The sequence below is a fragment of the Oncorhynchus kisutch genome, linkage group LG19 (assembly GCF_002021735.2).
Source record: "Oncorhynchus kisutch isolate 150728-3 linkage group LG19, Okis_V2, whole genome shotgun sequence".
In the NCBI taxonomy this organism is placed as follows: Eukaryota; Metazoa; Chordata; class Actinopteri; order Salmoniformes; family Salmonidae; genus Oncorhynchus; species Oncorhynchus kisutch.
In genome coordinates, this window is record NC_034192.2 from 53,835,687 (window position 1) to 53,863,343 (window position 27,657).

The 27,657-nt window shown below is 48.4% G+C and overlaps 1 pseudogene; it reads left to right on the forward strand.

Moving 5' to 3' along the window:
* The window catches only part of LOC109910198 (teneurin-2-like), a 331,746-nt pseudogene that overhangs the window by 232,108 nt on the left and 71,981 nt on the right, over positions 1-27,657 (forward strand).

Below are 27,657 nucleotides of genomic sequence, written 5' to 3' on the forward strand. Positions count from 1 at the left end.
GTCCGGTCTGGTGTGTGTGTGTGTGTGTGTGTTAGATATTACCTTTTAAAGTAATAGCCGGTCCCCATCCCCCTTTGGTCCAATTAGGGAGTGTGTAATTGGCTGGTGTGTTCATTTAGGGGCTGTTCTATTGGCTGCCCTGGTTTCATTAGTGATGTGGTCCGGCTAGGGACAGAGAGAAACAGGGAGAGAGAGAGAGGGGTGGGGGGTATTTGGTAGACAATACTGGATTGTCCTCTTTTATCAAGATACTGTGGGGATATAAACTCTATCACCTTGTCAAAATGAACGGACGCACACCCTCTCTCTCCACCCAGCTCCAAACACAACCTCTCTCTCCACCCAGCTCCAAACACAACCTCTCTCTCTACCCAGCTCCAAACACACCCTCTCTCTCCACCCAGCTCCAAACACAACCTCTCTCTCCACCCAGCTCCAAACACAACCTCTCTCTCTACCCAGCTCCAAACACACCCTCTCTCTCCACCCAGCTCCAAACACAACCTCTCTCTCCACCCAGCGCCACACACAACCTCTCTCTCCACCCAGCGCCAAACAAACCCTCTCTCTCCACCCAACTCCAAACACAACCTCTCTCTCCACCCAGCGCCAAACAAACCCTCTCTCTCCACCCAGCGCCAAACAAACCCTCTCTCTCCACCCAGCTCCAAACACAACCTCTCTCTCCACCCAGCTCCAAACACAACCTCTCTCTCCACCCAGCTCCAAACACAACCTCTCTCTCCACCCAGCGCCAAACAAACCCTCTCTCTCCACAGAGCTCCAAACACAACCTCTCTCTCCACCCAGCGCCAAACAAACCCTCTCTCTCCACCCAGCTCCAAACACAACCTCTCTCTCCACCCAGCTCCAAACACAACCTCTCTCTCCACCCAGCGCCAAACAAACCCTCTCTCCCCACCCAGCTCCAAACACAATCTCTCTCTACCCAGCGCCAAACAAACCTCTCTCTCCACCTAGCTCCAAACACAACCTCTCTCTCCACCCAGCGCCAAACAGAACCTCTCTCTCCACCCAGCTCCAAACACAACCTCTCTCTCCACCCAGCGCCACACACAACCTCTCTCTCTACCCAGCGCCAAACAAACCCTCTCTCTCCACCCAACTCCAAACACAACCTCTCTCTCCACCCAGCGCCAAACAAACCCTCTCTCTCCACCCAGCGCCAAACAAACCCTCTCTCTCCACCCAGCTCCAAACACAACCTCTCTCTCCACCCAGCTCCAAACACAACCTCTCTCTCCACCCAGCTCCAAACACAACCTCTCTCTCCACCCAGCTCCAAACACAACCTCTCTCTCCACCCAGCGCCAAACAAACCCTCTCTCTCCACCCAGCTCCAAACACAACCTCTCTCTCCACCCAGCTCCAAACACAACCTCTCTCTCCACCCAGCTCCAAACACAACCTCTCTCTCCACAGAGCTCCAAACACAACCTCTCTCTCCACCCAGCGCCAAACAAACCCTCTCTCTCCACCCAGCTCCAAACACAACCTCTCTCTCCACCCAGTGCCAAACAAACCCTCTCTCTCCACCCAGCGCCAAACACACCCTTTCTCTCCACAGAGCACCAAACACAAACGGGAACTCCCTCACAAGTGTACTTGTCACACCAATATAATTTGTGCTACGTGTGACATTGCAACACAATAAATAAAGACTACACAAACAACTGTTGGAACTTTGGAACCATTTATCTTCTCAACAAAGTTCCATTTCATTGGTCCTCTGTTTGTGTTCCACATCTCCCCCGTTGTGTCTGGTGTTTCATTGGTCCTGTGTTTGTGTTCCACATCTCCCCCGTTGTGTCTGGTGTTTCATTGGTCCTGTGTTTGTGTTCCACATCTCCCCCGTTGTGTCTGGTGTTTCATTGGTCCTGTGTTTGTGTTCCACATCTCCCCCGTTGTGCCTGGTGTTTCATTGGTCCTCTGTTTGTGTTCCACATCTCCCCCGTTGTGCCTGGTGTTTCATTGGTCCTCTGTTTGTGTTCCACATCTCCCCCGTTGTGCCTGGTGTTTCATTGGTCCTCTGTTTGTGTTCCACATCTCCCCCGTTGTGTCTGGTGTTTCATTGGTCCTGTGTTTGTGTTCCACATCTCCCCCCCGTTGTGCCTGGTGTTTCATTGGTCCTCTGTTTGTGTTCCACATCTCCCCCGTTGTGTCTGGTGTTTCATTGGTCCTGTGTTTGTGTTCCACATCTCCCCCGTTGTGCCTGGTGTTTCATTGGTCCTCTGTTTGTGTTCCACATCTCCCCCGTTGTGCCTGGTGTTTCATTGGTCCTCTGTTTGTGTTCCACATCTCCCAGTTGTGGCTGGTGTTTCATTGGTCCTGTGTTTGTGTTGCACATCTCCCCCGTTGTGTCTGGTGTTTCATTGGTCCTCTGTTTGTGTTCCACATCTCCCACTTGTGTCTGGTGTTTCATTGGTCCTGTGTTTGTGTTCCACATCTCCCCCGTTGTGCCTGGTGTTTCATTGGTCCTCTGTTTGTGTTCCACATCTCCCCGTTGTGCCTGGTGTTTCATTGGTCATCTGTTTGTGTTCCACATCTCCTCGTTGTGTCTGGTGTTTCATTGGTCCTCTGTTTGTGTTCCACATCTCCCAGTTGTGTCTGGTGTTTCATTGGTCCTCTGTTTGTGTTCCACATCTCCTCGTTGTGCCTGGTGTTTCATTGGTCCTCTGTTTGTGTTCCACATCTCCCCGTTGTGTCTGGAATCCTGAAGAGGTGCGAGCACACAACACTTCCTCATTAGATTGCGTCAGTGAAGCCGGTAATTACATAATTTTATTCCGCGGCGTATAAGAATTGCACTAGTACTGAAAAGATGCATGTCTACTATAGTCAGTGACTGCAGTAATCATTATCCATGTTGTGTCATGTGGAAATGTGTGTCTATTTGTGTTTGATTGGACTTTTCTCAGTCTTTGTAACTGTTTATTAGGGTTTGATGGTTTAACCGGTTTTCAGATTGTCAAGAAAAAGGAATCAGGGATATTCAAATCTTATCCTACCAGGTCCAGATGACTGTTGCTTTTCTGTTCTGCCTGGCAATGAATTGCAAACACCTGGTGTCCCAGGTCTAAATCAGGCCCTGATTAGATGGGTAGTCGTCAAGCTCCATATTTGAATTGGAGGGGTATAAAGCCATCCGATAGGCTTCACATAACGCACTCTATACACATCTGAACATCTATACATACATCAACAGGTCAGACCCAGGACATTGTTTGAGAGAGCTGTGAGTGTCTGTTCAGAGATCATGCAGTCTAACTGGAGTGGGCCTCAGCCTTTTACCATAGTGGTGGAATTCAAGGTAACCTTCAACAAGGCTCTGTTGGAATGTCAGAGGTAACAGTCAGTCTTTGTTTATGTGGAATTGGAACACTGAGAACTCTGGAACATCTGCCATCCTATTCTATCTATCACCATGGACACCAGAAAGGACCGACAGGGAGAGGAGGAGAAGGGGAAGAATCAAATCATCGGCCGATGTCACAAAGTGCTGTACAGAAACCCAGCCTAAAACCCCAAACAACAAGCAATGCAGATGTAGAAGCACGGTGGCTAGGAAAAACTCCCTAGAAAGGCAGGAACCTTAGGGAGAAACCTAGAGAGGAACCAGGCTCTGAGGGGTGGCCAGTCCTCTTCTGGCTGTGCCGGGTGGAGATTATAACAGTACATGGCCAAGATGTTCAAACGTTCATAGATGACCAGCAGGGTCAAATAATAACCACAGCGGTTTTCAAGGGTGCAACAGGTCAGCACCTCAGGAGTAAATGTCAGTTGGTTTTTCATAGCGGAGGAGGTAGGGAGATAAGAGGGGGGAGTAAGGGAGGGGAGAAGGGTGTTGGTCTTTCAACATTCCAGAGAGAAGAGTGGTGATGACACAGACACATACACACACATGAACACCTAGTTTCTGGTCTGTCTGTCCTTATGAAGATGACATGATGACTCTGTGTGACTGGCTGTCCAAGCAATGGACTCATCTCATTATTTTGCCCTCCTGCTCTCTCTTCCCTCTCTTCTTTCTCTCTCCTCTCCCTCCTTCACTTCCTCTTCTCTTTCAAATAAATACAGTTGTGGAAAACCGTGAAATACTTTCTTACGAGCCCTTTCCCAACAATGCAGTTAAAACAATTCATAAATAGATCAAAAGAAAATAGTAACAAGAAAATAGCACAATAAATAACAATAATGAGGCTGTATACAGGAGTAGTGGTACTGAGTCAGTTGTATACAGGAGTAGTGGTACTGAGTCAGTTGTATACAGGAGTAGTGGTACTGAGTCAGTTGTATACAGGAGTAGTGGTACTGAGTCAGTTGTATACAGGAGTAGTGGTACTGAGTCAGTTGTATACAGGAGTAGTGAGTACCTGAGTCAGTTTGTATACAGTGAGTAGTGGTACCCGAGGTACAGTTGTATACCGGAGTAGTTGGTACCTGAGGTCAGTTGTATACAAGAGTATGTGGTACCGAGTCAGTTGTATACAGGAAGTAGTGGGTACTGAGTCAGTTTGTATACAGGAGTAGTGGTACTGAGCTCAGTTGGTATACAGGAGTAGTGGTACTGAGATCAGTTGTATACAGGAGTAGTGGTACTGAGTCAGTTGGTAATACAGGAGTATGTGGTACTGAGTCAGTTGTGTATACAGGGTAGTAGTTGGTACTGAGTCCGTTGGTATACAGGAGTAGTGGGTACCCAGACGTCAGTTGTATACAGGAGTAGTGGGTACTGAGTCCAGTTTGTATACAGGAGTAGTGGTACTTGAGTCAGTTGTATACAGGAGTAGTGGGTACTAGAGTCAGTTGTATACAGGAGTAGTGGTACTGAGTCAGTTTATACAGGAGTAGTGGTACTGAGTCAGTTGTATACAGGAGTAGTGGTACCGAGTCAGTTGTATACAGGAGAGGTGGTACTGAGTCAGTTGTATACAGGAGTAGTGGTACTGAGTCAGTTGTATACAGGAGTAGTGGTACTGAGTCAGTTGTATACAGGAGTAGTGGTACCGAGTCAGTTGTATACAGGAGAGGTGGTACTGAGTCAGTTGTATACAGGAGTAGTGGTACCGAGTCAGTTGTATACAGGAGTAGTGGTACTGAGTCAGTTGTATACAGGAGTAGTGGTACTGAGTCAGTGTGCTGGTGTAGGAGGTGATAGATTCCTCTGTGTGTTTCTCTTCTTTCGCTCTTCTTTTATGTCTTTCTCTGTCTTCTCTCTCGACCTCCCCAGGGAGATATTCTGTCCATTCCTTCTGAAAATGAATCATAGAAAACCCATTTACCGCAGGCTCCATCCTCCCCCTTCTCCCCCTCTCTCTTTCCTCTTTCCTACCTTCCCCTTCTCATTTTCCCCCTCTCATCCACCTCCTCTCATTTTCTCTATCCCTATCCAATTCATCCCTCTCTCTTCTCCCTCTACACATCTCTCTCCTTCCTCTCTCTTCCCCTCCTTGCCTTTCTCTTTCCCTCCTTCCATCTCCCTATCCCTCCGGCCTTCTCTCTTTCCCTCCTTCAATCCCTCTTCCCTCCATCCCTCTCTCTTTCCCTCCTTCAATCCCTCTTTCCCTCCTTCCCTCCCTCTTTCCCTCCTTCCCTCTCCCTATCCCTCCTTCCCTCTCCCTATCCCTCTATCCCTCTCTCTTTCCCTCCTTCCCTCCCTCTTTCCCTCCTTCCCTCCCTCCTTCCCTCTCCCTCTCCCTCCTTCCCTCTCCCTATCCCTCTGTCCCTCTCTCTTTCCCTCCTTCCCTTCTCTTTCCCTCCTTCCCTTCTCTTTCCCTCCGTCCCTCTCCCTATCCCTCCGTCCTCTCCCTATCCCTCCTTCCCTCTCCCTATCCCTCCGTCCCTCTCCCTATCCCTCCTTCCCTCTCCCTATCCCTCCTTCCCTCTCCCTATCCCTCCTTCCCTCTCCCTATCCCTCTGTACCTCTCTCTTTCCCTCCTTCCCTTCTCTTTCCATCCGTCACTCTCTCTTTCCCTCCTTCCCTTTCTCTTTCCCTCCTTCCCTCTCCCTATCCCTCCTTCCCTCTCCCTATCCCTCCTTCCCTCTCCCTATCCCTCTGTCCCTCTCTCTTTCCCTCCTTCCCTTTCTCTTTCCCTCCTTCCCTTTCTCTTTCCCTCCTTCCCTCTCCCTCTCCCTCCTTCCCTCCCCCTATCCCTCTGTCCCTCCCTCTTTCTCTCTGTCCCTCTCTCTTTCCCTCCTTCAATCCCTCTTTCCCTCCGTCCCTCTCTCTTTCCCTCCTTCAATCCCTCTTTCCCTCCATCCCTCCCTCTTTCCCTCCTTCCCTCTCCCTAACCCTCTGTCCCTCTCTCTTTCCCTCCTACCCTTTCTCTTTCCCTCCTTCCCTCTCCTATCCCTCCTTCCCTCTCCCTATCCCTCCGTCCCTCTCTCTGTCCCTCCTTCCCTTTCTCTCTCCCTCCTTCCCTCTCCATATCCCTCCTTCCCTCTCCCTATCCCTCTGTCCCTCTCTCTTTCCCTCCTTCCCTTCTCTTTCCCTCCGTCCCTCTTCCTATCCCTCCGTCCCTCTCCCTATCCCTCCTTCCCTCTCCCTATCCCTCCGTCCCTCTCACTTTCCCTCCTTCCCTTCCTCTTTCCCTCCTTCCCTCTCCCTATCCCTCCTTCCCTCTCCCTATCCCTCTGTCCCTCTCTCTTTCCCTCCTTCCCTTCTCTTTCCCTCCGTCCCTCTCCCTATCCATCTGTCCCTCTCCCTCTCCCTCCTTCCCTCTCCATATCCCTCCTTCCCTTCTCTTTCCCTCCGTCCCTCTCTCTTTCCCTCCTTCCCTTTCTCGTTCCCTCCTTCCCTCTCCCTATCCCTCCTTCCCTCTCCCTATCCCTCCTTCCCTCTCCGTATTCCTCCATCCATCTCACTTTCCCTCCTTCCCTTCCTCTTTCCCTCCTTCCCTCTCCCTATCCCTCCTTCCCTCTCCCTATCCCTCTGTCCCTCTCTCTTTCCCTCCTTCCCTTCTCTTTCCCTCCGTCCCTCTCCCTATCCATCTGTCCCTCTCCCTATCCCTCCTTCCCTCTCCCTATCCCTCCTTCCCTCTCCCTATCCCTCTATCCCTCTCTCTTTCCCTCCTTCCCTCCCTCTTTCCCTCCTTCCCTCTCCCTATCCCTCTCTCTTTCCCTCCTTCCCTCCCTCTTTCCCTCCTTCCCTCCCTCTTTCCCTCCTTCCCTCTCCCTATCCCTCCTTCCCTCTCCCTATCCTTCCTTCCCTCTCCCTATCCCTCCGTCCCTCTCTCTTTCCCCCCTCCCTTTCTCTTTCCCTCCTTCCCTCTCCCTATCCCTCCTTCCCTCTCCCTATCCCTCTGTCCCTCGCTCTTTCCCTCTGTCCCTCTCTCTTTCCCTCCTTCAATCCCTCTGTCCCTCCGTCCCTCTCTCTTTCCCTCCTTCAATCCCTCTTTCCCTCCGTCCCTCTCTCTTTCCCTCCTTCCCTCTCCCTATCCCTCCGTCCCTCTCTCTTTCCCTCCTACCCTTTCTCTTTCCCTCCTTCAATCTCCCTATCCCTCCTTCCCTATCCCTCCGTCCCTCTCTCTTTCCCTCCTTCCCTTTCTCTTTCCCTCCTTCCCTCTCCCTATCCCTCCTTCCCTCTCCCTATCCTTCCTTCCCTCTCCCTATCCCTCCGTCCCTCTCTCTTTCCCCCCTCCCTTTCTCTTTCCCTCCTTCCCTCTCCCTATCCCTCCTTCCCTCTCCCTATCCCTCTGTCCCTCGCTCTTTCCCTCTGTCCCTCTCTCTTTCCCTCCTTCAATCCCTCTGTCCCTCCGTCCCTCTCTCTTTCCCTCCTTCAATCCCTCTTTCCCTCCGTCCCTCTCTCTTTCCCTCCTTCCCTCTCCCTATCCCTCCGTCCCTCTCTCTTTCCCTCCTACCCTTTCTCTTTCCCTCCTTCAATCTCCCTATCCCTCCTTCCCTATCCCTCCGTCCCTCTCTCTTTCCCTCCTTCCCTTTCTCTTTCCCTCCTTCCCTCTCCCTATCCCTCCTCCCCTCTCCCTATCCCTCCGTCCCTCTCTCTTTCCCTCCCTCCCTTTCTCTTTCCCTCCTTCCCTCTCCCTATCCCTCCTTCCCTCTCCCTATCCCTCTGTCCCTCTCTCTTTCCCTCCTTCCCTTCTCTTTCCCTCCGTCCCTCTCCCTATCCCTCCTTCCCTCTCCCTATCCCTCCTTCCCTCTCCCTATCCCTCTATCCCTCTCTCTTTCCCTCCTTCCCTCCCTCTTTCCCTCCTTCCCTCCCTCCTTCCCTCTCCCTCTCCCTCCTTCCCTCTCCCTATCCCTCTGTCCCTCTCTCTTTCCCTCCTTCCCTTCTCTTTCCCTCCTTCCCTTCTCTTTCCCTCCGTCCCTCTCCCTATCCCTCCGTCCCTCTCCCTATCCCTCCTTCCCTCTCCCTATCCCTCCTTCCCTCTCCCTATCCCTCCTTCCCTCTCCCTATCCCTCTGTCCCTCTCTCTTTCCCTCCTTCCCTTCTCTTTCCCTCCGTCCCCACTCTTTCCCTCCTTCCCTTTCTCTTTCCCTCCTTCCCTCTCCCTATCCCTCCTTCCCTCTCCCTATCCCTCCGTCCCTCTCTCTTTCCCTCCTTCCCTTTCTCTTTCCCTCCTTCCCTCTCCCTATCCCTCCTTCCCTCTCCCTATCCCTCTGTCCCTCTCTCTTTCCCTCCTTCCCTTCTCTTTCCCTCCGTCCCTCTCCCTATCCCTCCGTCCCTCTCCCTATCCCTCCTTCCCTCTCCCTATCCCTCCTTCCCTCTTTCTCCTTTTTCTTCCCCTGTCCGAGGCTCACACGTGTTCCAGAGCTGTCTTAGATGTGGTGTATAGCAGGTAGGGTAACACATGTTGATACCAGGGTGTTGCCACGGACCACTTTGCCACTGTGAATTAAACATTAAGATGAAATAAACCCTCATGCACCCACTGATCTATTTTTTATCAAACACTCTGCCTCGTTAGGCCTGCCTCTCTGATTCACCGTGTGTGTGCGTGTGCGTGCGTCTGTGTGTGCGTGTGCGTGTGCGTGTGTGTGTGTGTGTGTGTGTGTGTGTGTGTGTGTGTGTGTGTGTGTGTGTGTGTGTGTGTGTGTGTGTGTGTGGTGTGTGTGTGTGTGTGTAAAATGTGTCCCTATTTTTAACAAACCTGTTGTCTTTACCGCAGTGTAGGAAAGGACCAAGAGTACCTTCTATAGGCCAGAGGTTCAACCTCACTCACTCACTCACAACACACCTATACACACACACACACACACACAGAGAGAGACACACATACAAAAGACATACACACTCACTCACTTGCTTACGTGTGTGATGAAGGAGGATGGAGGAGAGGGAAGAGGATGAGGGAGAGGGAAGAGTATGAAGGAAAAGGAAGAGGATGAAGGAGAGGGAAGAGGATGAAGGAGAGGGAAGAGGATGAAGGAGAGGGAAGAAGATGAAGGAGAGGGAAAAGGATGATGGAGGGGGAAGAGGATGATGGAGAGGGAAAAGGATGATGGAGAGGGAAAAGGATGATGGAGAGGGAAGAGTATGAAGGAGAGGGAAGAGTATGATGGAGAAGGAAAAGGATGATGGAGAGGGAAAAGGATGATGGAGAGGGAAGAGTATGAAGGAAAAGGAAGAGTATGAAGGAGAGGGAAGAGGATGATGGAGAGGGAAGAGTATGAAGGAGAGGGAAGAGTATGATGGAGAGGGAAAAGGATGATGGAGAGGGAAGAGGATGATGGAGAGGGAAGAGTATGAAGGAGAGGGAAGAGGATGATGGAGAGGGAAGAGGATGATGGAGAGGGAAAAGGATGATGGAGAGGGAAAAGGATGATGGAGGGGAAGAGGATGAAGGAGAGGGAAGAGGATGATGGAGAGGGAAAAGGATGATGGAGAGGGAAAAGGATGATGGAGGGGAAGAGGATGAAGGAGAGGGAAGAGGATGATGGAGAGGGAAAAGGATGATGGAGGGGGAAGAGGATGAAGGAAAGGGAAGAGGATGAAGGAGAGGGAAAAGGATGATGGAGAGGGAAGAGTATGAAGGAAAAGGAAGAGGATGAAGGAGAGGGAAGAGGATGATGGAGAGGGAAGAGGATGAAGGAGAGGGAAGAGGATGAAGGAGAGGGAAGAGGATGAAGGAGAGGGAAGAGGATGATGGAGGGGGAAGAGGATGATGGAGAGGGAAAAGGATGATGGAGAGGGAAAAGGATGATGGAGAGGGAAAAGGATGATGGAGAGGGAAAAGGATGATGGAGGGGGAAGAGGATGATGGAGAGGGAAAAGGATGATGGAGAGGGAAAAGGATGATGGAGAGGGAAGAGGATGATGGAGAGGGAAAAGGATGATGGAGAGGGAAAAGGATGATGGAGGGGGAAAAGGATGATGGAGAGGGAAGAGGATGATGGAGAGGGAAAAGGATGATGGAGAGAGAAGAGTATGAAGGAAAAGGAAGAGGATGAAGGAGAGGGAAGAGGGTGAAGGAGAGGGAAGAGGATGAAGGAGAGGGAAGAGGATGAAGGAGAGGGAAGAGGATGATGGAGAGGGAAAAGGATGATGGAGAGGGAAAATTATGATGGAGGGGGAAGAGGATGAAGGGCAGCAGAGGGACCAGAGAAAGCAAGAATGAGAGAATGAGAGAATGAGAGTGAGAGAGGGCATTGGTTCTTTCTGTAGAAACGCCTGTTCTTTTCTCTTGCTCTCTCTATCACTCTTTCGCTCTCTCTCTCTCTCTCTCTCTTGGCAGTGGGGTGACAAATAAAAGAGCTGACAGTGGAGGCCATGTAGCACCTGCGGTGTCAGCGCTTTTCTTTGACCAGGACTGAGGGAGGGACGGAGGGTAGGAGCGGGGGAGATGGAGGAAGTAAGATTCACCCTTGCGGGACAACCCCTAAACCTTACACTTACCCCTCTATTAGCTACATCTGTCTCCCCTCTCTCTGTCTCTCTGTCTCTCTCTAAATTCAATTCAAAGGCCATGGGAAACGTACACTAAAAGACCAAAAGTATGTGGACACCTGCTTGTCGAACATCTCATTCCAAAATCATGGATATTTCTGGAGTCAGTCCCCCCTTTGCTGCTATAACAGCTTCTGGGAAGGATTTACACTAGATGTTGGAACATTGCTGACTTGCTTCCATTCAGCCACAAGAGCATTAGTGAGGTCAGGCACTGATGCTGGGCGATTAGGCCTGGCTCGCAGTCGGCGTTCCAATTCATCCCAAAGGTGTTCGATGGGGTTGAGGTCAGGACTCTGTGTCGGCCAGTCAAGTTCTTCCACACCAATCTCGACAAACTATTTCTGTATGGACCTCACTTTGTGCACAGGCTATACACCACTCCAGCCGATGCTTGGCATTGCATATGGTGATCTTAGGCTTGTGTGTGGCTGCTCGGCCATGGAAACCCATTTAATGAAGCTCCCGACGAACAGTTCTTGTGTTGACGTTGCTTCCAGAGGCAGTTTGGAACTCAGTAGAGAGTGTTGCAACCTGAGGACAGGTGATCTTTATGCGCTTCAGCACTTGTTGGTCCCATTCTGTGAGCTTGTGTGGCCTACCACTTCGCAGCTGAGCCATTGTTGCTCCTAGACGTTTCCACTTCACAATAACAGTACTTACAGTTGACCGGGGCAGCTCTAGCAGGGCAGAAATTTGATGAACTGACTTGTTAGACTTTCAACTGCCACGTTGAAAGTTACTGAGCTCTTCAGTAAGGCCAATCTACTGTCAATGTTTGTCTATGGAGATTGCATGGCTGTGTGCTCAATTTTATACACCTGTCAGCAACGGGTGTGGCTGAAATAGCCGAATCAACTCATTTGAAGGGGTCTGCACATACCTTTGTATATTTGGTGTATGTTTAAAGTGCCAAAGCAAGTTCAATTAACAAAAGAAGACACAAAACAATATCAACAAAAACATATTCCAAATGAACTGTAAACCTTTGCACTCATAAAGGTTTCAAAAAGATAAAGACAATTCAAGTGTTATATTAGCAGCGATGTGTTTTAGCAATATTGTAGTATGTAACAAACAGATAAATACTGGTGTTATTTACAGTGTTGTTTGTGCTCCACTGGCTGCCCTTTTCTCATGGTAACGGGCCACAAATCTAGGAGATATGGGAGTTTATCGATGTTTGATTTGTTTTAAAATTCTTTGTGGGACTGTGTGATCTTGGGATTAGGGTTAGAGTTAGAATTAAGGTTAGGAGGTTTAGTTTTAGGGGTTAAGGTTAGGTTAAAATTAGGATTAGTGAAAATATCATTTTGAATGGGAATGAATTGTTTGTTCCCCACAAGGGTAGTACAACAAACTTGTGTGTGTGTGTGTGTGTGTGTCCATAAATGTGTGTGTGAGACAATGTCTCTCATGACTGTGTCGTGGCTGAACGAAGACATGGATAATATACAGTTGGCTGGGTTTTTGGTGCATCAGCAAGACAGAACAGCAACCTCCGGTAAGACGAGGGGTGGCAAAGCTTCAATACAGGACTAAGATTGAATCCTACTACACCGGTTCTGACGCTTGTCGGATGTGGCACCGCAGGGCTTGCAAACTATTACGGATTACAACGGGAAACCCAGCAGCGAGCTGCCCAGTGAGCCTACCAGACGAGCTAAATGCCTTTTATGCTCGCTTCGAGGCAAGCACCACTGAACCATGCATGAGAGCACCAGCTATTCTGGAAGACTGTGTGAGAGTAAAACCGATGAGAGTAAAACCTTTAAACAGATCCACATTCAAAGGCCACAGGGCCAGACGAATTACCAGCAGGCATTCTCTGAGCATACGCTGACCAACTGGCAAGTGTATTCACTGACATTTTCAACCTCTCCCTGACCGAGTCTGTATTACCTACATGTTTCAAACAGACCACCATAGTCCCTGTCCACAGAAAATGCAATCTCTATTGCACTCCACACTGCCCTTCCCCACCTGGACAAAAGGAACACCTATGTGAGAATGCTGTTCGTTGACTACAGCTCAGCATTCAGCACCACAGTGCCTTCAAAGCTCATCACTAAGCTAAGGACCCTGGGACTAAACACCTCCCTCTGCAACAGGATCCTGGACATGCTGATGGGCCGCCACTAGGTGGTAAGGGTAGGCAACAACACATCTGCCACGCTGATCCTCAACATGGGGGGGCTCCCTTATGGGTGCATGCTTAGTCCCCTCCCGTACTCCCTGTTCACCCACGTCTGCATGGCCACGCACGAGTCCAACATCATCATTACGTTTTTCCAATGACACAACAGTGGTAGGCCTGATCACCAGCAATGATGAGACAGTCTATAGGGAGGAGGTCAGAGACCTGGAAGTGTGGTGCCAAGACAACAATCACTCCCTCAACGTGAGCAAGACAATGGAGCTGATCGTGGACTACAGGAAAAGGAGGGCCGAGCACCCCCCCCCATTCAGATCGATGGGGTTGTAGTGGAGCATATCAAAGTTCCTTGGTGTCCACATTACAAACAAGCTATCATGGTCCAAACACACCAAGACAGTCGTGAAGAGGGCACGACAAAGCCTATTGCTCCTCAGGAGACTGAAAATATTTGGCATGGGTCCTCAGATCCTCAAAAAGTTATGCAACTGCACCATCGAGAGCAACCTGACTGGTTGCATCCCTGCTTGGCTTGGCAACTGCTCGGCATCCGACCGCAAGGCACTACAGAGGGTAGTGCGGGTAGTGTGTATGGCCCAGTACATCACTGGGGCCAAGCTTCCTGCCATCCAGGACCTCTATACCAGGCAGTGTCAGAGGAAGGCCCTAAATTATCAAAGACTCCAGCCACTCAAGTCAAAGAATTCCTCTGCTACCACACGGCAAGCGGTGCCTTTGTTATGTCCAAAAGCCTTGTCAACAGCTTCCACCCCCAAGCCATAAGACTACTGAACAGTTCATCAAATGGCCACCCAGACTATTTACATTGACCCCCTTCTTTTTACGTTGTTGCTAGTCGCTGTTTATTATCTATGTCACTTTACCCCTATCTACATATACATACTACCTCGATTACCTCAACTAACCTGTTTATTATCTATGTCACTTTACCCCTATCTACATATACATACTACCTCGATTACCTCAACTAACCTGTTTATTATCTATGTCACTTTACCCCTATCTACATATACATACTACCTCGATTACCTCAACTAACCTGTTTATTATCTATGTCACTTTACCCCTATCTACATATACATACTACCTCGATTACCTCAACTAACCTGTTTATTATCTATGTCACTTTACCCCTATCTACATATACATACTACCTCGATTACCTCAACTAACCTGTTTATTATCTATGTCACTTTACCCCTATCTACATATACATACTACCTCGATTACCTCAACTAACCTGTTTATTATCTATGTCACTTTACCCCTATCTACATATACATACTACCTCGATTACCTCAACTAACCTGTTTATTATCTATGTCACTTTACCCCTATCTACATATACATACTACCTCAATTACCTCAACTAACCTGTTTATTATCTATGTCACTTTACCCCTATCTACATATACATACTACCTCGATTACCTCAACTAACCTGTTTATTATCTATGTCACTTTACCCCTATCTACATATACATACTACCTCGATTACCTCGACTAACCTGTTTATTATCTATGTCACTTTACCCCTATCTACATATACATACTACCTCGATTACCTCAACTAACCTGTTTATTATCTATGTCACTTTACCCCTATCTACATATACATACTACCTCGATTACCTCGACTAACCCGTAGCCCTGCACATTGACCCCATGGAATACAGCCTTGTTATTGTTATTTTATTGTGTTACTTTTTATTGTTTAGTTTATTTATCAATAATTGAGCTATTATTTCTTACTTAAAAACCCTGATGTATTGCTGATTTGATTTGAAAGGGTATGAGATGTGCAGAATTAATGTAGGCATCCTGGTGGGGAATGCATAAACAGATCACTCTGTGAGGATGGGACAGGTAGAGAGAATGGGACAGGTTGTGAGAATGGGTCAGGTAGAGAGAATGGGACAGGTAGAGAGAATGGAACAGGTAGTGAGAATGGGTCAGGTAGAGAGAATGGGACAGGTATATATAATGGGACATGTAGTGACAATGGGACAGGTAGAGAGAATGGGACATGTAGTGAGAATGGGACAGGTAGAGTGAATTGGGCAGGTAGAGAGAATGGGACATGTAGTGAGAATTGGACAGGTAGAGAGAATGGGACATGTAGAGAGAATGGGACAGGTATAGAGAATGGGACATGTAGTGAGAATGGGGCAGGAAGAGAGAATGGGACAGGTATTGAGAATGGAACAGGTAGTGAGAATGGGTCAGGTAGAGAGAATGGGACATGTAGTGAGAATGGGACAGGAGGAGAGAATGGGACATGTAGTGAGAATGGGTCAGGTAGAGAGAATGGAACAGGTAGAGAGAATGGGACATGTAGTGAGAATTGGACAGGTAGAGAGAATGGGACATGTAGAGAGTGTGGGACAGGTATATATAATGGGACATGTAGTGAGAATGGGACAGGTAGAGAGAATGGGACATGTATTGAGAATGGGACAGGTAGAGTGAATTGGGCAGGTAGAGAGAATGGGACATGTAGTGAGAATGGGGCAGGAAGAGAGAATGGGACAGGTATTGAGAATGGAACAGGTAGTGAGAATGGGTCAGGTAGAGAGAATGGGACATGTAGTGAGAATGGGACAGGAGGAGAGAATGGGACATGTTGTGAGAATGGGTCAGGTAGAGAGAATGGAACAGGTAGTGAGAATGGGACAGGTAGAGAGAATGGGACATGTAGTGAGAATGGGGCAGGTAGAGAGAATGGGACAGGTAGAGATAATTGGACATGTAGTGAGAATGGGACATGTAGTGAGGATGGGACAGGTAGAGTGAATGGGACATGTAGTGTGAATGGGACAGGTAGAGATAATGGGACAGGTAAGGAGAATGGGACATGTAGTGAGAATGGGATGTGTAGTGAGGATGAGACAGGTAGAGAGAATGGGACATGTAGTGAGAATGGGACATGTAGTGAGAATGGGGCAGGTAGAGAGAATGGGACATGTAGTATGAATGGGACAGGTAGTGAGGATGGGGCAGGTAGTGAGGATGGGACAGGTAGTCATGATGGGGCAGGTAGTGAGAATGGGACAGGAAGTCAGAATGGGACAGGTAGTCAGGATGGGGCAGGTAGTGAGGATGGGACAGGTAGTCAGGATGGGGCAGGTAGTCAGGATGGGGCAGGTAGTGAGGATGGGACAGGTTGTCAGGATGGGACAGGTAGTCAGGGTGGGACAGGTATTATGAATGGGGCAAGGTGTGAGAATGGGACAGGTAGTCAGGGTGGGACAGGTAGTATGAATGGGACAAGGTGTAAGAATGGGAAAGATAGTCAGGGTGGGACAGGTAGTATGAATGGGACAAGGTGTGAGGATGGGGCAGGTAGTGAGGATGGGACATAATGAGAATGCCTACAGTGGTCAACACATCCTTTGACCGCACGTGACCATATTCCTACCATAAAAACATAGTACCTTGTAGCACTGTCCACACACACACACACACACACACACACACACACACACACACACACACACACACACACACACACACACACAACCACACACACACACACACACCCTCCCACTCCTCTGGTGAACGGACAATAACAGATAGCAATATGAATCAGCAACACCCATGCCCTTCCCAAATCTGTGTAACACTCAAATGCTTTCCTTGTCTGTTTATTTCCTCTGAACTTCAATTAATTGAATTCAGTTCCTCTTTCTTCCTTTGTGAGAAAGTTGCTTGGCAGGGACTTCAAAAGAACAAGGGAGCCAGAGAGAGAGATAGAAAAAATAAAGAGCTGACAAACTCATCCACCAGCACAATAACACAACAGAACACAAAGGAGGAGAAGAGCGAGAGAACGAAAGAGGCAGAGTTTTCTTTTCATCTGTTACTTGCTCACTGTGAGCTTGTGCCAAGACTCCCAAACAGAGACTGGTATCATGTCTGGGGAGGGAGGGAGGGAGGGAGGGAGGGAGGGAGGGAGGGAGGGAGGGAGGGAGGGAGGGAGGGAGGGAGGGAGGGAGGGAGGGAGGGAGGGAGGGAGGGAGAATAAAGTGAGGAAGGTAAAGAAAAGTATGCCTGTTATTTTCTAATCTCTTCTAGGTCAGTACGATCTGTGCAATTTCTATCTACCTGAAAATTAAATAACATATACTGCTCCCCCCTACTCCCCCCTCTCATCCCCCTCTCCTCCCCTCTGTCTAGCCATTAACCTGTTGGATCTGACATGGCAACTGCAGCCCTCTGATGGTCCTGTGTTGAACAACGGTCTGAGTACTGCAGGTCTAGCTGTCAACAGTGATGTGGCCACACTGCCCTCTGGAGGCAAAGGTGAGAACTACGACACTATAGCACCCACAACACACCTGCCGGCTCCGGCACAACTACAACAAGACTATTCTTCTTCTAGCATTGTACTGTAGTTCTATTGGGCAGACATACATAGTTCAGAACTCATTTTCCCAGAATGCAAACTTTCAATGTTTTAATGGTTTTGCTATGTGATTACTGCTTACTGACATTGTGATGATCCTCCTCTCCTCTCTTCAACTCTCTCTTTTCTCTCGCTCTCCTCTCCTCTCCCATAGCTCCATGGCAAGGTCCTAACAGCAGTATAGACAGTGGGGATGTGGAGGTGGGGAGGAGGGTGAGTCAGGAGATTCCTCCTGGGATGTTCTGGAGGTCTCTGCTTCACCTGGCCCAACCACAGTTCCTCAAGTTCAACATCTCCCTGGGGAAAGATGCTCTGTTCGGGGTCTACATCCGCAAGGGCCTGCCCCCCTCACACGCACAGGTAGACTGTTATAACACACACCTGGGTTGGGGTCAATTCAAATTGAAGGCAGTCAATTGAGGAAGTGATTTGAATTTAAAATTGAATATAAAATTACAAAATGGAAAAACAGTAATAAATATCTTCTACTTGTTTATTAAGAAGTCGTTGTAAATAGATTACATTTTTTGAGTTATTGAATTAGAATTTCTGTTTACTTCCTGAATTGACACACACCAATACACACACACACCAATACACACACACCAACACACACACCAATACACACACACCAACACATACACCAATACACACATACTGTATGCACCACATACACAGTTACACAAAACTGGACTGCACACACACTTACAGTATACACACACTTATGGAATTGAATTGACTTCCTGGTCTGAGCTTCCTGAAAGTGTTATTGTCTCTCCTCTTGCAGTATGACTACATGGAGCGCTTGGACGGTAAAGAGAAGTGGAGTGTTGTCGAGTCTCCTCGAGAACGCCGCAGCATCCAGACTGTGGTTCTAAACGAAGCAGTGTTTGTTCAGTACCTGGACCTGGGAGCATGGCATCTAGCCTTCTACAATGACGGACGAGAAAGAGAGACTGTCTCCTTCAACACTGCTGTAATGGGTAAGAGTGAGAGAGAGGGAGAGAGAGCAAGAGAGAGAGAGAGAGAGGGAGAGGGAGGGGGAGAGAGAGCAAGAGAGAGAGAGAGGGAGGGGGAGGGGGAGAGAGAGCAAGAGAGAGAGGAGAGAGAGAGAGAGAGAGAGAGAGAGAGAGAGAGAGAGAGAGAGAGAGAGAGAGAGAGAGAGAGAGAGAGAGAGGGAGGGGGGGGGGAGTGAGAGCAAGAGAGAGAGGAGAGAGAGAGGGAGAGGGGAGGGGGAGAGAGAGCAAGAGAGAGATGAGAGAGAGAGGGAGAGGGAGGGGGAGAGAGAGCAAGAGAGAGAGGGAGAGGGAGGGGGAGAGAGCAAGAGAGAGAGAGAGAAGTCTCCTTCAACACTGCTGTAGTGGGTTAGAAGAGAGAAAGAAGGGAGAGAGGGAGAGGGAGAGAGGGGAGAGGGGAGAGAGTATATTTAACTTTCACTTCAAAAGCAGCAGTTAAACTCCACCCAATCCTACTCTCACGGCTAGCCTGCCAACTCCTGTGGAGAGAGTGAGGGATGGAGGTAGGGCAGAGTAGGTTTGAGTTAAGTAAGGCATCGTGCTGAGAGAGGGAAGGGGCGAGATGTCGAGGGAGAGAGGGAAGTGGAGAGAGTAGAGAGAGTAAATGGGGTGGAGAGAGAGGGATGGAGAGAGTGAAGAGAGTAAATCAGGTGGAGAGAGAGAGGAATGGAGAGAGTGGAGAGAGTAAATGGGGTGGAGAGAATGGAGAGAGTAAATGGGGTGGAGAGAGAGGGATGGAGAGAGTGGAGAGAGTAAATGGGGTGGAGAGAGTGGAGAGAGTAAATGGGGTGGAGAGAGAGGGATGGAGAGAGTGGAGAGAGTACATGGGGTGGAGAGAGAGGAAAGTGGAGAGAGTGGAGAGAGTAAATGGGGTGGAGAGAGGGATGGAGAGAGTGGAGAGAGTAAATTGGGTGGAGAGAGGGATGGAGAGAGTAAATGGGATGGAGAGAGAGGGATGGAGAGAGTGGAGAGAGTAAATGGGGTGGAGAGAATGGAGAGAGTAAATGGGATGGAGAGAGAGGGAAGTGGAGAGAGTGGAGAGAGTAAACGAGGTGGAGAGAGAGGGATGGAGAGAATGGAGAGAGTAAATGGGGTGGAGAGAGGGATGGAGAGAGTGGATAGTGTGGAGAGAGTAAATGGGGTGGAGAGAATGGAGAGAGTAAATGGGGTGGAGAGAGAGGGAGAGAGTGGAGAGAGAAAATGGGGTGGAGAGAGAGGGAGAGAGAGAGTGGAGAGAGTAAATGGGGTGGAGAGAGAGGGAGAGAGTGGAGAGAGTAAATGGGGTGAAGAGAGGGATGGAGAGAGTGGACAGTGTGGAGAGAGTAAATGGGGTGGAGAGAATGGAGAGAGTAAATGGGGTGGAGAGAGAGGGAGAGAGTGGAGAGAGAAAATGGGGTGGAGAGAGAGGGAGAGAGAGAGAGTGGAGAGAGTAAATGGGGTGGAGAGAGAGGGAGAGAGTGGAGAGAGTAAATGTGGCATAGAGAGAGAGGGAAGTGGAGAGAGTGAAAACCTCAAAACCTCCTGTTCTTGTCCAAACTTGTTCTCCTCACACACAAACCACTTAGACATGGGTAGAGTGCTGAAAATGCACACACACACAAAGGTAGAATGTGGAGAGGAACACCGGAATAAAGTATTGATGACCCCAGAGAGAAACATGATTTAGATGGATGGGTGGATGGATGGATTGTACTACCTGTAAGAGGAACAGTGGAAGAAACATACATGCTGATGGTTTATGAGTTTGCTGTAAGCATATGAAATATAAACTATATGAATGTTGTTGTGTTGTTGAACTAAATGACTACAGGCTGGAGTTTGACACTCTTCTCAATCTCTCTTTATTTCCCTCTTATCCAATCTATCTCTTTCTTTCTTTATTTCTCTCTCTCTCTTCTCCCTTTACAGACTCGGTACAGGAGTGTCCCCGTAATTGTCATGGCAACGGAGAGTGTGTGTCTGGTGTGTGTCACTGCTTCCCTGGGTTCCATGGCATGGACTGCTCCAAAGGTAGGCATGCAGACTCACACACAGGATAGTGTGCAGCTTGGGGCTGTGTAGAGACAGAACTGTGATACATGGCAGTTTAAAGCCAACATGTCTCTTAGTTCACCTGGGGAAGAAGACTGTTCACTGATTAATAGTTTAGTTACCTCTCTGTGTAATTACTCTACCATGTCACTGTTGCTATCTCTCTCTATCTCTCTCTCTCTCTACCGCTCACACATACACACACGCACCCTCATGACCCTCTGACATGCTGTTATTTACTCTGCTATGACATCATACATACTGTTATGTATTCTGATATGACCATCAGACATACTGTTATTTACTCTGCTATTACCATCAGACATACTGTTATGTACTCTGCTATGACCATCAGACATGCTGTTATGTACTCTGCTATGACCATCAGACATGCTGTTATTTACTCTGCTATTACCATCAGACATACTGTTATTTACTCTGCTATGACCATCAGGCATACTGTTATTTACTCTGCTGTTACCATCAGACATGCTGTTATTTACTCTGCTATGGCCATCAGACATACTGTTATTTACTCTGCTATGACCATCAGATATACTGTTATGTACTCTGCTATGACCATCAGACATACTGTTATTTACTCTGCTATGACCATCAGACATACTGATATTTACTCTGCTATGACCCTGAGACCATTCTGTTATTTACTCTGCTATGACCCTGAGACCATACTGTTATTTACTCTGCTATGGCCATCAGACATACTGTTATTTACACTGCTATGGCAGTCAGGCATACTGTTATTTACTCTGCTATGGCCCTGAGACCATACTGTTATTTACTCTGCTATGGCCATCAGACATACTGTTATTTACTCTGCTATGACCATCAGACATACTGCTATTTACTCTGCTATGACCCTGAGACCATACTGTTATTTACTCTGCTATGACCATCAGACATACTGCTATTTACTCTGCTATGGCTCTGAGACCATACTGTTATTTACTCTGCTATGGCCATCAGACATACTGTTATTTACTCTGCTATGACCATCAGACATACTGCTATTTACTCTGCTATGACCCTGAGACCATACTGTTATGTACTCTGCTATGACCATCAGACATGCTGTTATTTACTCTGCTATGACCATCAGACATGCTGTTATTTACTCTGCTATGACCATCAGACATACTGTTATTTACTCTGCTATGACCATCAGACATACTGTTATTTACTCTGCTATGGCCATCAGACATACTGTTATTTACTCTGCTATGACCATCAGACATACTGTTATTTACTCTGCTATGACCATCAGACATGCTGTTATTTACTCTGCTATGACCATCAGACATACTGCTATTTACTCTGCTATGACCATCAGACATACTGTTCTCTGACCACCTCTTTATACCTTTTTTCCTTTTCTTCTACACATTCTATCTTTCCTCTCCACCCTCTCTTTTCTCTCTCTCTCTCTCTCTCTCTCTCTCTCTCTCTCTCTCTCTCTCTCTCTCTCTCTCTCTCCAGAGGCCTGTCCAGTGCTGTGTAGTGGTAATGGTCAGTATGATAAGGGATCCTGTATCTGCTACAGTGGATGGAAGGGAGCAGAGTGTGCCGTCCCCACCACCCACTGCATTGACCCTCTCTGTAGTGGACATGGGACCTGTACTGACGGGACCTGTGTCTGCTCCTTGGGGTACAAGGGAGACAACTGTGCCAAAGGTGAGGGGAGAGAGTGTGTGTTTGGGGGCGGGTGGGTTGGTGGGGGTGTGTGATGAGGGGTAGTGTGTGTCATGGAGTGTGTGATGGAATGGAAGATGTATAGTGTGTAGCTCCTTACACTCAACAATCACATCACACACACAGCAGTTATCAGCAGCCTCCCAGTCCCAGCTCGTCACAGCGTCCTCTCCTCCCCAGTGGTCCCGTTGTGTTTCTCTATAAACAGATGAAGGATGGAGGAGCAGCCAGATACATCACATCTGATTAAGTGGTTATCACTGTTCTATTGATCCTGTTAAGACGGATCAGCCTGCTACACATTAACTCTGGAGATCTACAGAGATAAAGGGGGAGGGAGGGAGGGAGGGAGGGAGGGAGGGAGGGAGGGAGGGAGGGAGGGAGGGAGGGAGGGAGGGAGGGAGGGAGGGAGGGAGGGAGGGAGGGAGGGAGGGAGGGAGGGAGGGAGGGAGGGAGGGAAATAAGAGAGAGAGGGTAGAGAGAGCAGGGGAGAGATCTGAAAAGGTGAGGGAGAGGACAGGTTGAGATCTGAAGAGGTGAGGGAGAGGACAGGTTGAGATCTGAAAAGGTGAGGGAGAGGACAGGTTGAGATCTGAAGAGGTGAGGGAGAGGACAGGTTGAGATCTGAAGAGGTGAGGGAGAGGACATGTTGAGATCTGAAGAGGTGAGGGAGAGGACAGGTTGAGATCTGAAGAGGTGAGGGAGAGGACATGTTGAGATCTGAAGAGGTGAGGGAGAGGACAGGTTGAGATCTGAAGAGGTGAGGGAGAGGACAGGTTGAGATCTGAAGAGGTGAGGGAGAGGACAGGTTGAGATCTGAAGAGGTGAGGGAGGGGACAGGTTGAGATCTGAAGAGGTGAGGGAGAGGACAGGTTGAGATCTGAAGAGGTGAGGGAGAGGACAGGTTGAGATCTGAAGAGGCGAGGGAGAGGACAGGTTGAGATCTGAAGAGGTGAGGGAGAGGACAGGTTGAGATCTGAAAAGGTGAGGGAGAGGACAGGTTGAGATCTGAAGAGGTGAGGGAGAGGACAGGTTGAGATCTGAAGAGGTGAGGGAGAGGACATGTTGAGATCTGAAGAGGTGAGGGAGAGGACAGGTTGAGATCTGAAGAGGTGAGGGAGAGGACATGTTGAGATCTGAAGAGGTGAGGGAGAGGACAGGTTGAGATCTGAAGAGGTGAGGGAGAGGACAGGTTGAGATCTGAAGAGGTGAGGGAGAGGACAGGTGACTGGAAAGACAGAAAGAAAGGGAGTGAAGATGTGAGCATATGGTCATGATAGAGAAGAAAAGAGGTAGATGAAAAGAGAGAAAGAGAGAGAGAAGTGACATATAGAAGCAGAGCCACAGAGGAGGGCAGAGAACAGGGTCAGCATTTTCCTCCACTCTTCATTTACCCCCTCCTTTCCCCCTCTGTTTCTTATCCACCTTTTTCCCCTTCTCTCTCTCTTCAATGTGATATCCATCACGCCCGAGTCACTCAAACAATTTACCTGAAGTGGCGATGACACATAAATCTATACGTGTGACCCTCCATTTCTGCCTCGCCAACAGAATGGAGCGCCCAGACAGCAGCGTGTGAAAATGAGTGGGGAGGGAGGTTTTAGACAGGTGGAGAGAGGGAGCGAAGGGGGAGGAATGGGAAGGAGAGAGAGTGGGTAGTCAGCAGAGGGAAAGGGGGATTGGGGAGAGAGGGAGTGGTAAAGAAGCAGGAAGAGAAGGGGGAGGTGTCGAAAAGAGGGAGTTAGGGGGATTTGGGGAATGAGGGTAGGACAGGAGAAGGAGGGGAGTGGGGACTCATAGTTTGCCAGGAGGGGGTAATTTGTCAAATTGGTTTTCACTCACTGTTCATCCTCACATCTGCCTGTCAGCCAGCCTGCCAATGTCAGATTATCCCCAGTGCATTAGCACACACACACTAAGATACAGGGAAGGTTATATGTGAGAAAACGCAGCCTTCTGAGTGAAAAGTATTGACTTATTAAATGCCTGTGAAAGGCTGTGTGAAGACAATTGCTAACGTGTATCACGAGATGCTGCAAAAAATCAGATGAAGGAAACACGAAGCTAGTATTTCTCAATATTTTATACGTTATTATCTTTCTCTCTCTCTCTCCCCCCACTCTTTCTCCCTCTTTCTCTCTCCTTATTTTCTCCCTTTCTCTTTCCCTCCCTCCCCCTCTCTCTCTCTCCTCCTCTCTGTCTGTAGTGGACTGCCTGGACCCGACCTGTTCTACTAACGGTATCTGTGTGAATGGGGAGTGCCACTGTAAACCCGGCTGGGGCGGCCCACACTGTGAGCTGCAGCGGGCACTGTGCCCAGACCAATGCCATGGCCACGGTGCATTCATACCAGACACTGGTCTCTGTAGCTGTGACCCCAACTGGATGGGACCAGACTGCTCAGTAGGTCAGTAGTACCCTAATCTGTAATCTGTAACCTCTGACCTCTAACTTTAACCCTTTACCTCTAACCCTAACTGGATGGGACCAGACTGCTCAGTAGGTCAGTAGTACCCTATTATGTAATCTGTAACCTCTGACCTCTAACCTTAACCCTTTACCTCTAACCATAACTGGATGGAACCAGACTGTTCTGTAAATTGGTACCTCATCTAACGCCTTACCGTTTGGGTGGGCCTAACCCTTAAATATTGCCCAATCCTCCTTGCCTTTTATCCTAACCCCAATCCAAGCTACCCAGTGGTTTACCCTGACTCTAGTAGTTATACCTAACCCAACCAGTGGTTTACCCTGACTCTAGTAGTTATACCTAACCCAACCAGGGGTTTACCCTGACTCTAGTAGTTATGCCTAACCCAACCAGTGGTTTACCCTGACTCTAATAGTTATACCTAACCCAACTAGTGGTTTACCCTGACTCTAGTAGTTATACCTAACCCAACCAGTGGTTTACCCTGACTCTAGTAGTTATACCTAACCCAACCAGGGGTTTACCCTGACTCTAGTAGTTATGCCTAACCCAACCAGTGGTTTACCCTGACTCTAGTAGTTATACCTAACCCAACCAGGGGTTTACCCTGACTCTAGTAGTTATGCCTAACCCAACCAGGGGTTTACCCTGACTCTAGTAGTTATACCTAACCCAACTAGTGGTTTACCCTGACTCTAGTAGTTATACCTAACCCAACTAGTGGTTTACCCTGACTCTAGTAGTTATACCTAACCCAACTAGTGGTTTACCCTGACTCTAGTAGTTATGCCTAACCCAACTAGTGGTTTACCCTGACTCTAGTAGTTATGCCTAACCCAACTAGTGGTTTACTCTGACTCTAGTAGTTATGCCTAACCCAACCAGGGGTTTACCCTGACTCTAGTAGTTATGCCTAACCCAACTAGTGGTTTACCCTGATTCTAGTAGTTATGCCTAACCCAACTAGTGGTTTAGCCTGACTCTAGTATTTATGCCTAACCCAACCAGGGGTTTACCCTGACTCTAGTAGTTATGCCTAACCCAACTAGTGGTTTACCCTGACTCTAGTAGTTATGCCTAACCCAACCAGGGGTTTAACCTGACTCTAGTAGTTATGCCTAACCCAACCAGGGGTTTACCCTGACTCTAGTAGTTATGCCTAACCCAACTAGTGGTTTACCCTGACTCTAGTAGTTATGCCTAACCCAACTAGTGGTTTACCCTGACTCTAGTAGTTATGCCTAACCCAACCAGGGGTTTACCCTGACTCTAGTAGTTATGCCTAACCCAACCAGGGGTTTACCCTGACTCTAGTAGTTATGCCTAACCCAACTAGTGGTTTACCCTGACTCTAGTAGTTATGCCTAACCCAACCAGGGGTTTACCCTGACTCTAGTAGTTATGCCTAACCCAACCAGGGGTTTACCCTGACTCTAGTAGTTATGCCTAACCCAACTAGTGGTTTACCCTGACTCTAGTAGTTATGCCTAACCCAACCAGGGGTTTACCCTGACTCTAGTAGTTATGCCTAACCCAACCAGGGGTTTACCCTGACTCTAGTAGTTATGCCTAACCCAACTAGTGGTTTACCCTGACTCTAGTAGTTATGCCTAACACAACCAGGGGTTTACCCTGACTCTAGTAGTTATGCCTAACCCAACCAGGGGTTTACCCTGACTCTAGTAGTTATGCCTAACCCAACTAGTGGTTTACCCTGACTCTAGTAGTTATACCTAACCCAACCAGGGGTTTACCCTGACTCTAGTAGTTATGCCTAACCCAACCAGGGGTTTACCCTGACTCTAGTAGTTATGCCTAACCCAACCAGGGGTTTACCCTGACTCTAGTAGTTATGCCTAACCCAACTAGTGGTTTACCCTGACTCTAGTAGTTATGCCTAACCCAACTAGTGGTTTACCCTGACTCTAGTAGTTATGCCTAACCCAACTAGTGGTTTACCCTGACTCTAGTAGTTATACCTAACCCAACTAGTGGTTTACCCTGACTCTAGTAGTTATGCCTAACCCAACTAGTGGTTTACCCTGACTCTAGTAGTTATGCCTAACCCAACTAGTGGTTTACCCTGACTCTAGTAGTTATGCCTAACCCAACTAGTGGTTTACCCTGACTCTAGTAGTTATGCCTAACCCAACCAGGTGTTTACCCTGACTCTAGTAGTTATGCCTAACCCAACTAGTGGTTTACCCTGATTCTAGTAGTTATGCCTAACCCAACTAGTGGTTTACCCTGACTCTAGTAGTTATGCCTAACCCAACCAGGGGTTTACCCTGACTCTAGTAGTTATGCCTAACCCAACTAGTGGTTTACCCTGACTCTAGTAGTTATGCCTAACCCAACCAGGGGTTTACCCTGACTCTAGTAATGCCTAACCCAACCAGGGTTTACCCTGACTCTAGTAGTTATGCCTAACCCAACCAGGGGTTTACCCTGACTCTAGTAGTTATGCCTAACCCAACCAGGGGTTTACCCTGACTCTAGTAGTTATGCCTAACCCAACTAGTGGTTTACCCTGACTCTAGTAGTTATGCCTAACCCAACCAGGGGTTTACCCTGACTCTAGTAGTTATGCCTAACCCAACCAGGGGTTTACCCTGACTCTAGTAGTTATGCCTAACCCAACTAGTGGTTTACCCTGACTCTAGTAGTTATACCTAACCCAACCAGGGGTTTACCCTGACTCTAGTAGTTATGCCTAACCCAACCAGGGGTTTACCCTGACTCTAGTAGTTATGCCTAACCCAACCAGGGGTTTACCCTGACTCTAGTAGTTATGCCTAACCCAACTAGTGGTTTACCCTGACTCTAGTAGTTATGCCTAACCCAACCAGGGGTTTACCCTGACTCTAGTAGTTATGCCTAACCCAACCAGGGGTTTACCCTGACTCTAGTAGTTATGCCTAACCCAACTAGTGGTTTACCCTGACTCTAGTAGTTATGCCTAACC